At 34.6% G+C, this 14063-nt stretch overlaps 1 protein-coding gene across 1 annotated transcript in view; it reads right to left on the bottom strand.

The window, feature by feature from the left end:
* LOC118202160 (zinc metalloproteinase nas-13-like) overlaps nucleotides 1–14063 on the bottom strand; it is a 197657-nt gene that overhangs the window by 86108 nt on the left and 97486 nt on the right. The gene's annotated exons all lie outside the window — the stretch shown is intronic.

Genomic DNA, 14063 nt, shown 5'->3' with positions numbered 1-14063 from the left:
AGTGGTTCTTTTTTTATAGCATTTTGAAACTTAAACTTTAATTATAATCACCCTGTACATCGATAGTCCGACGATCCACTCATCAGTAGCAAAACTGTAAACTTTGACCCTATAAGTAACTTTTACTTCATTATTATAATGCATAGTGTTTGCTGTCGTGATTGCACTTGATGAGTTCTTTGATAATATGTGTGTGTGTGTGTGTGTGTGTGAAGCATTGCTTAGTGTTCCAAGTTTGTAGTATTTATTTTCTTGTATTTTCTTTCGTTGTGAGAAATTAGATTTTTTATTTATTTGTGTGTAGAATTCTAGTATTGCCTGCTTCACTTCTACCATGAGGAAAACTTTGCTTTCCATACAAAGAAGTCAACTTCTGCTCATCTGTCAGGCTTATCGGACTTCTCCAACGTCTGCTCTGCAAGTCATTGCGGGTTTTCCCCCTCTTGATCTTGTAGTCAAGAGGGAAATCGCAGTGATAAAAGCTACAAGGCTTAATAAAAGTACATCACTATGCAGACAGAGCATAATCCACACAGATTATGAAAAATACAAATCTCGTTATCTTTGTCACCCAGCACAATTTGACCTAATGGACACCATTCATATAAACTCATATTCTCCGGCACAAAATGATCATGCATTATACACTGATGGATCTAAGAGAAAGGCTGGCACAGGATGTGGATTCTGCGAATTGGATAAAGGCAGCATTATCTTCTCCTGGAAATGAAGACTGAACGAAAGTAATTCAGTGTTTCAGCCAAAACTCATAGCCTTACACGCAGCAATCATCCACACTCGTAGGAATGCTCTTAATCAAGTTCATATTTATACGGACTCCGCTTCAAGCCTCCAAGCACTTTCAAGCATGCACAGCAGAAGCCCTCTTAAATAACTGTAAATTCTCTGTATTTAACAAAATACAGAGAACTCTCGTATCCCAATACCTTTTCGTCCTGTACTCTGTTTGGTGCCAGCGCACGTAGGAATACTAGGAAATGAAAGTGCAGACGTGGCTAAAGAAGCTGCCAATAGTGCATTCTTACTTGAGTGCCCAACAACACTTCCAACCTCGCTGCTAAAGCATTCCACATGCAAACTTCTTATAAGACAGTGTCAAACCCGCTAGAATGATGCTACAACGGGTCGACGTACACATGCAATGCTCCCAAGTGTAAGCATGGATCTGCAGAGCAAAACTGGCAGCTTGTCACATTTCCTAACAGGACATGGCCTATCTGCATAGGTTTGGTCTTTCCAACACAGACATCTGCGACTGTGGGAAAGTGGGCAGTCTATACCACTATTACTTTGAATTCCGCTTGACGGCGAAGTTCCATCTAAAAAAAACAGCACCCACGTTTCGGGCAGCTTGGTGGAATAATATTCAAAATAACAATGTTGCTCTATCGAAACTACATGCTATCACTACCTACTGCGCTGCAAAAACGAAGTAACCTGGAACAGCTCTCATCACAGTCATTCCCGAAATAGCTAAATTACTGTTTCAACTCCTGTAATATAAGTATTTAATTTTTATATATACTATATATATATTATTTATCTTTTTTTACATATATGTAGTTATTTAACTCCTTTGTTATAAAAATCTTTGTTCCATCGAATCAAATTCTTGACATATACAAATATTTGTACTCATCCGGTGTAATACATTGTTCATACAGTTATCTAACTTTCGTAATATAAGTTTTCATTCCAATATAGTAAATATGCCAACCTAACACATGAAATACCAATAACAATGTTGCATAATGTCTATATATTTCTGTAGTGTAAAACTATTTCTTCCACATTGATTGTCATCACTTGAATGTACCACATTTGACTTATTTATACACCAAATGTAGTATTCATTTAGTGCACTGCCAAATGCATATATGTGTATACATACAATATAATTTCACTTATATATAGTATTGATTTATGTTATAAGAATGTTCATATGTAATACTGTGCTATTCAAAATATCTTGCAACAAAAGAAAATAATATGTACTGAATAACAAACCTTGTATGCCAATGTAACTGATTTCCGCAGAAATGGCGTTCAATTCCGTACGGCAAGAACTAGGACGGATGTTTACAATTATATACTACTTACTATGGCCATAAATAAGGTGCTAATCTGTCGTAGTGAACGACTTTACCTTTATAGTTCGATGACTTACGGATCCGAACCACGACGTCGTTCAGCCTGTTTATGACTGTGTCCATCCCAAGGTGACTGTAATTTCGGACAGACTCTTTTCCGTCGAGTCGGATTCCACAACCACACCTTGTCTCCTTCGTTGAATCGATGTCCAGTAGCTCTCGTATCGTATCGGGTCTTCACCTTCTCCGCCACCAAGTTGATTCGCTCTCGTGCAGAACGGTGCATCACTTCAAACAGGGCATGGACGCGTAATGTCAAACCGCACATTGAGTTGATCAATGTTAACGAATTTCGCATCCTGCGCATGCTCAATGGTTTACCGTTACCGTTGGCACCAAGTTGATTCGCTCTCGTGCAGAACGGTGCATCACTTCAAACAGAGCCTGGACGCGTAATGTCAAACCGCACATTGAGTTGATCAATGTTAACGAATTTTGCATCCTGCGCGTGCTCAATGGTTTACCGTTGGCGTGGGAGGAATACTGGCGACTAAGGGCGGCCATAGCAACCCTACAAAAGCTTGCGCGTCTTGTAGGTCTTGTCAACTGTTTACAATTGCAATACTACCGAAACTTGTTTGTGCTTAATGCATTTGCTTCTGTTTTATTTCATATTAATTTATTTGATTCATAAACGTTATGTTTAATATCGGTTATTTATAGTAATTTCCTTGACTTTAGTTCAGTAATTTAAACTAGATTTATTCTTTAATTTGTTAAAGTATATACGAATGGAACGTATGGTAAATACGCAATTGCTTTTATTCCTTAGAAGTATAATCAATAAAGATTCTTGTGATATATCTTGTGATGTTCCCTGTTTTGTAATCATTCTTAAACGAAAATTGCGTAATTTACAAACGATATTTACACTCTAAGTAGTGAAGCAACTTACAACATAATAAGTTTCAAAATCTCGAACTGTTTATATCCAGATAACAGAATATCAACCACAAACCGTATTTATCTTCTTTTAAAATTGTACCAAAGTCGTAATTGCTCCAAATTCTCTTCTGGACAAGCGCAGTGTGCGAAATTAATTTAACATTGATCAACTGAATGTGCAGTTTGCCATTACGCGGCCAGGACATCTTAGATGTATTCCTCAAGCGATGTTGGAGCATGTGTAATGCGACCAAACAAGAGGTCACAAGGCAGACGAAGGTGTCGACCGAAGAGCATCTGGAATGCAGAATAACCGGTAGTCTGGTGTTTCTCGTCGACCTTTGTATAATTTTGTTAGCTTTCTGAGCAGGGTCTTTCAGACAGGGTGTCGGCGTTTCCAGGTGAGGATCCCTTCTGATGATGGATAGTGGTGTTCTCAAATGCTGAAAGCAGAGTATTGTGTTTGAAGTCCAATGAAAAATAGTATTTCCTTAACAAGTCCAATCCGCATATGCAAGGATCTGTAATGTCTGCCACATATGCCATGTGATAGTAGGCGGCACTTTCAAACGTGATGGTCACGTTTATCTTCCCAGCTATGTCGATTTCATCACCAAACTCAGTCTGAAGAGTTACACGGGAGGGCGTCTAAATTAGTTTATCTTTGAACTGTTGAACTAAATCTTTCAGGAATATCGTAACATTACCTCCTGTGCCAATGATCATATTTCAAGGAACTCCATCGTTATGCCCGTTGATGGATAGTCCATTATTGCTGTCACTTACTGCAGAAATCTGGAGCGCTTTAAAGCGGTGTTTGTCCTTATCTGGCAATCTCCGTCCCTCGATATAGTCATTCATTTGTTTCCTCCGTCGTTACTGGGAAATGGTCTTAATTTCCGCTCTCTGGGGTGTTCTGCACTTACTTCGCAAATGACCTTTAGCTCCGTAGCTCCAGCATTTTAGTTTCTTGTCACTGCTTTTCCGTCCCATGGCATTTAATTGTGTGTTTAAATCGTTTGTCTTATTTTCCGTGCTCTGTGGTGTTCTAGAGTTCCTTCGTATGTGGTTTCAACATAGCAGCTCCAGCACTTTCGGATTGGCTTCCTTTCATTCCTGTTCCTTCTCAAGGGACTGGCTGGTCTTTTCAAATCGTCTGTTTTATTTTCCGTGCCTTGGGGTGTTCTGCAATTCCGTCGTAGGTGGCTTTGAGTACCACATTTCCAACACTTCAGAGCCAGGTTGTTCTCACTCCTACTCTGTATTGTACTTTGCATTTACTTCCCTGGATAAATCATCTCAACGATCCATCAATTGATCTCGTGGACTCGCACAGCTTTAACTGGATAGCGATCTCTACGAGTTGCTTGCTGGGCTTCCTCGAATTTGACGGCGTACAATAGAACGCTTTTTACGTCCTTGAGATCCTCCATTCGCAAAGCTTTCTGTATTTCAGGATAGGTCAGGGTCCACTCCTTCCTCAACAGCACTGTATTTCAGGATCACGGATGCCATCGGTAAAGCACTGCAGGGACAGGATTTCCCTTGTTTCTGTCGAACACCCCAAAAAGGCGAGATGGGACAGCCTTTTTACATCCGTGGCGAGCTCCTGGAGTGTTTCCGTTGGCTTCTGTTGACGGGATTTTAATTGGAGCCTGATGTGGTCTTTTAAACACTTCTTGCCAAAGCGCAGCTCCATCGCGCCGGACAGAGCTTCGAAATCTAACCGTTGGTTTTTCGGGAAGAATCTGAAGGATATCTACTGCGTCTTCTCTCAGAGAAGCGGCGAGATGGCACTCCTTAGCTTAAGCATCCCATCCATTTGCTTCCACTATAGAAAATTGTGTGTTATACACTTGCCGGGAGGTCTTTCCATTATATGTGGATAGCTTCAAAGAGGGACGAGCAAGCATGGGTAGGAATTTTTAATTCTTTCTGAATTGTTTTCAAAATTGTTTCCTGCGGTCGCCATGCTCTTCTTTAAGGTGTTAACTTATTTGGCGACGGCAGCAGAAACCCTGTGATCAATTTGTCGTTCCACTGCAGAAACTCTCTCTCCTATTTGTTCTTTCATAGAAGAAACTCTGTAATCGATTTGTTGTTCTACGTCAGAAACTCTCTCTTCTATTTGTTCCTTGACGAAGAAACTTTCTCTTCAGTTTTTCTAACTTTATTTTCAACCTTGTCTATTCTGCCTTCCATAGCCTCAGATTTATTTTCTATTCTGAAGGTAATTTGTCTTTTCAGCTCTTCTTCCCTTGCTTCAATCTTTTCCTGACCAACACCCATTTCTTTAACAGCTTTCATCTCTTAACGGATTCCTGCCCCGATTTCATCTCTACTTGACCAGCATCCATCTTTACTTTAACTGCTTTCATCTCTACATTAACGGGGTTGATGGCCCCGCAGTCATCAATTGCCTGAACTGTGCTTCCATCGCTCTTGTAACTGGCATTCAAAATCCCATTTCTGTCACCAAAAAGTGTTGCGTGCGTACGGGTTCGTAATAAATTGAATGCACAAGTCCGATGAAAAGTGAATAAAATTTATTCTTATATCACCACACATAAAAGCAAAATGCTTAAATTTCCTTAGAGATATTCGTACAATATAACATTAGTTATCTTTTAAACTACTAAAACGGTTAAAAGAACTTAATTCAAAACAGAGAAACGCAGAGCAAGCTAATCGATCTCGCCGCAAATTTGCTACAGTAAACAACATTAGTTTTCTAAACAACTTTGTAAGCAATTGAATTGATACGTTTTCCTCCAGCTTTTATAAACTTTTTAATCACGCACGAGAATCTTCTCGATTTTTCTGGATAGCAACAGTACAATTACGAGATATTTATTTGTTAATTTTTTAAGCAGCAATGACGCGACTAAACAGTGGTTTTCATGAAAATATTTTTGATATTAGACCTATTCAGAAATTGTGAACTATTAATATTTTATAAGGTATTTCTCCCGCCTTCCTAGCGTGCCTTCGTGATGCAGTGGTCTGCACGCTGAGCCGGTATTTCAGAGATCTATGGTTCGATTCCTGGCGAAGGCGACTGCTAATTTTTCATCTCTCCGGCTTCCAAAAATCCTAATGTCTCTACAGTAGAGCCTGAACTAAAAAGGGTGTTGGATGATGATTCTTCTCACCCAGGATTTGGGGACTGGGTCCCCTAAAATCCCCAATCGCTCTTTAAAAGGGTGGGTATATAAGATATTTCTCCCGCCTTCCTAGCGTGCCTTCGTGGTGTAGTGGTCAGCACATTACGCAGGTATTTTAGAGGTCGGTGGTTCGATTCCCGGCGAAAGCGTTGCCAATTTTTCAATCTCTATTGCTTCCAAAAATCCTAAAGTCTCTAAAATTTTAATGAAAAGAGTTTTAGAATTTTTCAATTTGCAATAAAAGACCTTTGAGAAAAACTGAAATTTTGAGGCATTACCAATAAAGTTGTTGTCGCCATGTCCTGCAGAAGCAGTCAGCTGGATAATTGCTGAAATGCTCTTTCTCAAAAATATATATATAAGATAAAACAAAATATGATAACTGTTTTAAAAAAATAATTGGCGACCTCAAAATTAACATTCTAAACTGGTGATCTGCCCCTAAATTCCTCTCTTCTCACAGGTTTTAGATTTTTCTATCTTACGTAACGTTTAAATGCAGATGCTTCTTGTCCAATCAAATTAATTGTAAACCAAAACTCTGAACTGAAACTTTTCCGACTCCCACCCATCTTCCTCCGAAGATCTATGACACTCTGCCCTTTTTCGCGTAAGCTCTCCTGCTGGCAAGACGCTTTTCATCCATGCTGCTGCCGCTTTCTTGCTTCGAAATGAAATGACGTCGTCCTTCAAAATGAAACTTGTATTCAAATGTAATTAGGATACATCTTATCTCAAAAAGGATGATTTGATATACGTAAACAAATAAAGCTTGTGATTCTTCAAGATACGTTGTGCTAAATTGCGTCATCATGCTTTTTCCCTCAGCCACCTTCAAGCCACTACGGTCTTCTGGGTCATCTACGCAATATCGTAAGCTGTTAAAGTTCCAGTGTCTTCATCTACGCATTTTAAAATCATTACATATATATATATATATATGTATATTAATTGAAAAAGAAAATGTAAAGCTAACTGGTAATTAGACGTAAGACCTATCTGGACTCAAAAACGTTTGCGCATAATGCTGCAAAAAGATTTGAAATAATAGTAGTAGGTAGAAACATTGCAGCGAACTTGCTAAAAAGTTACCAGGAGCTGTAGCTCCACGAAATATTGTAACGCAGTATTACATAAATAAGAAGAAATTTGTCTGGAAAAACTGGAAAAAACTGTAGACACGCGATAAAATAGCCAAATTTAGTGCTGGAAGACTTGCTAATGCACGAAAAAAAATTAATTAATCTGACCGTTGTGAAATGTGAAAAGTTAACTCACATGAAAAATAGATCGACGTAAAAAAATATATAAGGAAAGTACAAAAAACATAGATTATAAAATACCAATATATAAAATGCCTATACATAAAAAATTAAAAAAATTAAAATTAAAAATTAAAATGAAGACACAAAATGCATCAATACAAAATACAATAAACAATAATTAAATAGCGGAAAATGGTAAATTAACCCACTCGTACTCTCAATTGGCTTTTCAAGGGAAAAAAAAACTGATTTTCGAACTAGATTAAATACCATTACGTGTTTTGCCGAAACAGAGCATTGAAGCTCTTGTTTAATGCGAAACAAATTTTTATAAAAGAACATTAGTATTTCCGAACAAATTTTTATGGAATAAATCCTTTTTTGGAGCTCCACTGCTCTGTTCCTTTTTCCCGACGCGTCCGCTGAAATACACATTAAGGTGTCAAAAGCTATTGCAACTCCGAGCAATGAAAAATTAAAATCAAAATCAAAGTAGAATAAAAAATAATAAAATAAAAAATAAAATAAATAGCGGTCTGCTATTAGTCAAATATCACAACAACGTACGGGCTGGTCCTTTAAACCTTAAAGAATATGGAACTTTTATTAAAAGAATGGTGCTGTAAACAAATAAAAATGTAATTAATTTTGTAAGAAAAAAAACGCCGCAGGGTCTTATTAGGACCAAAAAACTTAGACAATAGAAACGAAAAAACTGACCTGAGAGGTTCCGTCCTCAGCATTCGAAAAATTTTTGGAAAAGGGCGCAAAATCACTTCGTGCATAAGCCAACCTTCCTTATCGTAAGTGACGTCGTCGTGCGAAGCTAGAAAATCTGAAGAGGCCAATGGGTTGAGATTGTAGGTTGGCGAGAATTCTTGTCCCCCCTTTTTTACAGAAGGGGATGACAGATGAGAAAAGACACGGAAAGAACTCAAAATGGCGTCAGTCAAGTTGTAAGAAGAACAAAACTGTTAAAAATAAGTGAAATTGGCTAATTCAGCTAAAATTACTTATTTTTGGCCACAAAAGAAAGAGTAAATTGGAAAAAAAATCATCATTTGTTAATAAAAGTCGTCATTAAGCATATATATATATACATATATATACATATATATATATATGTATATATATAAGCACCAATTTCTTCGCACTTACGCCATATACAATTCAAAAGCAAAATTACAAAAGTTTTAAAAGCAGCATAGCAGTATATGTTTAGAGTTCTCGATGCAGACATGCATTTTTATGTTTTTCTCAGTCTTTTCTCAATTCATCATATCAGTGTTCAGTTTTCTTACTAAGATGGATTTATAAAACCTTTTATTTGTCTTTTGATTATTAACATTTAGCATTATCACGTTCTTGGCGCTTACGACACATGAAATTCGATTCATCTGCGGAATCACAAAATATTTAAAAACAACATATTAGAATTTCTCGTAAATAGTCTCGGGTGCTGAAGACTAAAATATTTCATGTAGTGTTGCCACTACTAGTTTTGAAATCGTTGAGTTTGTTAATCAAAACTTCACTAAAGTTTTACAAAATATGAAATAGGTTATAAAACAAATTCAAAATTCAAAATTTGGGGTAACGGATGACCGTGTTCGGGTAGGGGACTACTTTATTGGGAATTTGATGGCTGTAGGTATCGTTTTTATTTCACTATGCGAGAAGTATTCCCGCAGATTTATTATTCAATTTCTTTAAATATAATACAGGGCAAAAATATTTGGTGGCAACAGTTTGAAAAGTGATACAGCGCATTAAGTGTTTCCACGCAAAATACCGTTTTGAGACTAATATCCCTTTCAGGACCAACTGGATATGGGTTAAAAAAATCTGGTTGGCACTACTTATGTAGAAAAATATAATGAATTCATACTTTCGGTGCAAATCGATGAAGGACAGAAAGATAGATATGAAATAAGATACAATTAGGTGTTTTCTTATTAAAGCCCACCAGATGCCGAGCGGTAAAATTACTGAACACTGGTAGTTCGATTCCAAGTGAATAGACTGGCTGCATCTCAGTTCTCATGGTTTTCCTCATGTTCAATGTAGATACGGCCAGTTTCCCTTAGAAAGTCCTCCATGTCCTATCCGTTCCCTTTGTGTGCGTTCCCATCGAACAAAGGGAAGCAAGCTTCCTTATTAAAGAAGGCATTACAATAAGTCTTTGCCGACATATGAAATTTCCGCGTCAGAGACGTGGCGTTTAAATTCGCCAATTTTGGTGACTAAGTGCGACTTAACAATTAAATACCTAATATTAAATCACAATAATGACAATTTTTTATGTTATTGTGATATGTAAATCATCATGCGTGGGAGCAATCGTAAATATTTATCTTCGAGTTTAATTTTAAATATGAAAAAGTGATTCTGTAATTTCCAAAAATCCATTCATTACAAATTTTTTTTAATCGAAAAATGATTTATATTTTTTAACCCAATGAAAAGGCTTTAAGTGATGTGGTAGTTTTCGATCAACTTTTAAATTCCATTTTATATCCATTTTTGTATGTGTAATTCAGAAATGAACGTCATAATTTTATTTCTCTTTAAATGACAATTTAATGCATTTCCGATGAATATTATTTGGAAATTGAGAATAGTCTTCCTAAGTACTGTCTTTAATTTTGGATTCATATTAATGGCATGTTAAACGACAGTTATTCTTTTTTAACAACATTGAAAATATGAGAAGCACATTCGCATTGTTAATTTAAGGGTAGGTCTTGGTATTTTAAAAATTTCTTATTTTAGTTAGAAAGACGTTAAAATGCTCTAAAGAAAAGAAGAATGTATGCCTTTTACCAACTTCATGTTAAAACTAATTAGAAAAGTGTCTTTGGTATTGAAAGCAACAGACAAAATTTATTCCTGTCTTTATTCTAACACACTGTATCTTTGCTTGGAATCGAATGTTAAGATGTACTTCAGTTGGTAGACAGGCGTTTTTGTTATTGAAAGTAGCAGACAAATAAAGTTTATTCCTGTCTTTGTTCTAGACAAATAAAGTTTATTCCTGTCTTTGTTCTAACACACTGTATCTTTGCTTGGAATCGGATGTTAAGATGTTTATTCCTGTCTTTAACACAGTTTATCTTCGCTTAGAACCGAATGTTAAGGTGTACTTAAAGTTAAGGTTTTAAGGTGTTGACAGGTATTGGGTCGTATAACAAATATACCCCTAAGGCTAGGCATTGAAAGATCACAGTTTTAAAATAAAATCAAATAATTTTAGATGACGAAAATGTCTACACTACTAGGCTGTATATGACTGGTTGAAATTCCTGTGCCGCCATTAGAGGCTTAACAGGGCTTAGTGAAGCTATTTAATTAATGAAACATTGAGATCTGAAACAAGACCTAAATCAGGCCCATTAAAAAAGTAGAACTACCACCATAACCTGAAATAACTTTAAATAGAATAAACAACTAAAATATGAACTTAAAGTCTAGGAGCTGGTGAGATTTACCAGCTACACCAACAAAAGCACATTATTACATACTTTGTAAAATATAACACATGTTATTTACGTGCATAAAAATATGTTACTTACATATACAAAGAAATAAAATAACAGAATATCATAAACTTCCTAATTTTCCTTAAAACAGACAGCGAAATTTTAAACACAATCAATATATAAATTCATTTCATTTACAGATACATATTTTATGAAATTTGACAATTTCAATTTAGTCACTGTATTTTTACTTAGATCCTTTAGAGTATTAAATTTAGCAGTAATATCTGGAATAAATCTTAGAACAATATTTTTTGTAGAAGAGCATCTAAACGACAGGTGCTCAAAACATCAAATAAAGCATCTAAACAACTAGGCTGTATATAATATGCAAAAGGGAAAATAATAGAAACCGAGCATTCTATAGTCTATTAAAAATAATACATGACTTCGAACATAAATTGCTTTGCAATTGATAATTCTTTGTACTCGGTCTTACCTATTCTATATAATGCAAATGGCTTAAATCTTCGCTTTTTTAATTAAATCGTATTTCCTTTCCAGAGTACAGAGGATAAGAATTTTTCGTGACTTAGTTATTAAACTACTTCTAGGTACTGAAGATGACATAACGAGAACGCATTAACTTTGAAGAAAACTTTAAAACACTTTTAATCTGAGATGACCTTGAATACATATAATTTACGTGTAAGTTATCCAGAGAGGTCTTCTAGCTACATATTTTAAGCTCAGATAACTTAGAATTAGTTAGAAATTGCAAAGTTGAAGAATGTGTTACTAAATGCCATCGCAATTACATTACAATTTATTTAAATGTAAAAGCATGACTTCATATGTCAGGGAAATTCTACCAAATGAAAACATTTTTCGGCTTTCCGAAAATGGAATTTGGAAAGCTATGAATCTTCGGATTTGAAGTTCTGCTATTATAACATTGATTTCTGAATAAGCCCGTCCATTGTAAAATTATGAGCAAGGTATGAAAATGAATTTTTTAAATAAAAGTAAAAGCAGTATTCGAATCGCAGCCATGGTAAAATACTCAACAATGAGATAAAGAAGAGACCTTTCACACAAGTCAGCAAATTTTAAAGCAATACATTGTAGTGATTATTATTAGTTAACAATTTTTGCTGGAAAATTTTAAAAACCAAACGATTTGGATGGAGATTCGTAGTGTATTGTGTTAGACAAATATTTTAATTGCAATAATGTTGCAAATATTCAGAATTATCAGCTGGGTATATTACAAATTAAATGCATTTTACATTTCTTCAGTTAAATATGTTACTGAAATATAAAATAAAGGTAAATTATAAAAAAAATGTTAAAAAGTATGTCTATTACATTCTAATCATTCAATCTGCGAAGAAGTAGAAATCTGAAAAATAAACTAAAAATCTCATATCACATCGGAAGATGCCACTCCAGAAACTGGTTATTGACCATGTGAAAAGTAAGTAAGAGATTTGATATCTTATGCTGTGGCAACACCTCATAATTCAAATGAACAATAAATTTCATATTAACATGATAACATGACAGCAGTATATACGTAATGGTAAGATTCTTTACCATCTTTACAGCAAGAAGAAAGCACGTCTGCCTAGCAACCGGAAAGTCTAGTGTTCGAAAACCGGCCAGGACTTTGCCCATTTTCCCGCTCTTCTGTTTCAACAAACCTAAATAGGCTCTATCAATATAGGTAATGACGCAGTACAAAAAATTTCAAAAGACTTCGTGTAAGGCGTTTCTAGTGTGATAATAAAAAGTCAAAATTAAGAAATGTGAAATATATATATGTAGAGACATTACTTAAGTATAATTTTTTAGTATTATTTAAGTATAATTCATTATTTTTATAGATAATGTCTAGTTTCTTTTTGATTTATATGCATAATTCGTGTCGGGAACGTTTCTGTAGGCAAGAGTTTCTAAATTAATTTGTTTTTCTGAAAATTTGGTTTTCTACTCTTATTTATTATTTTTTAATTTTAATTCCGTCTTTTAATTGCTAATTTCTCAAAATTCCACTCGTTTAAATTTCTTTTTAGTAATTCACCACATTTGGTATTACTTTTGGTTTGATCTTTACCCTTCCCTACATGGATGAAGAAACACGAATTGGATATTGAAGAGTTAGGTTTTTAGGCAACTTCCCCTTGATCAGTCTGTCTCCTGCCTGCTCAACAATCATTCACTTGTGCATTTTTATAAATAATTTTTTAGGATTAAATAATTTTTGGAATTTTATATTTATTAATGGATTTTGCTACTTGCACTTGATTTACATATTCTCTCAGAATTTAAATGATATTGTAGATTAGTTCGCAACAAAAATGAATCATTTATTTGTTTGATTCAAATTCATTTAAATTTATTAACTTTAATTTGCTTTTTACGAATAGAGAATGTTTGTTAAATTCAAATTTCATCCTTGCAGCAATGGCACAAGAGAATTGTTTAAAATTAAATTTAACTTTATTCTTTTGAAGCATATATATATATATAAATACATATACATACATATATATATATATAATGTGAAAATAAAAGGTCAAAATCCATCAAAATGCAGAAATGTAGAACATATAATATATATATATATATTCTATATTTTTTCATATATATATATATATATATATATATATATTATGCATCTGCAAAAGGAAAATTGTTTCCCCTTGAAAAGTCAATACTTCTTTGACAAATAAACAATAATTTAAAGTTTGAATTCTGCCTTTTGTTTCTGTTGTAAAAATTTTTTAACATTTGTTTCATATGTATAATTTTAAGATGTAGCGTACATATGTCTCGTAAACATATTAAAATACTGTTTTCAGAAGATAATAATTTAATTCTAATATTAAATATAATTATATATAAAGAAGAAAAACATTTTATAACAAAATTCAGATGTCCACCTCTTTACTATCGGTAAAAATTCTAGTTAACAATGATGCAATTATTGAAGGTTAATTCCTCTTGAGAAATATGTAAGTTAGAAAGTCAGAAATACCTTTTGAATGCTTATACATTTCAAATTAAATATTGGGACTTCCAGTGGAAAATATTAAT

The sequence above is a fragment of the Stegodyphus dumicola genome, chromosome 6 (assembly GCF_044657685.1).
Source record: "Stegodyphus dumicola isolate Sdum_Otavi_A_Nest chromosome 6, ASM4465768v1".
Classification (NCBI taxonomy): domain Eukaryota; kingdom Metazoa; phylum Arthropoda; class Arachnida; order Araneae; family Eresidae; genus Stegodyphus; species Stegodyphus dumicola.
The sequence above is the reverse complement of the archived record's forward strand: the minus strand, read 5'-3'. Positions and strand labels throughout refer to the sequence as shown.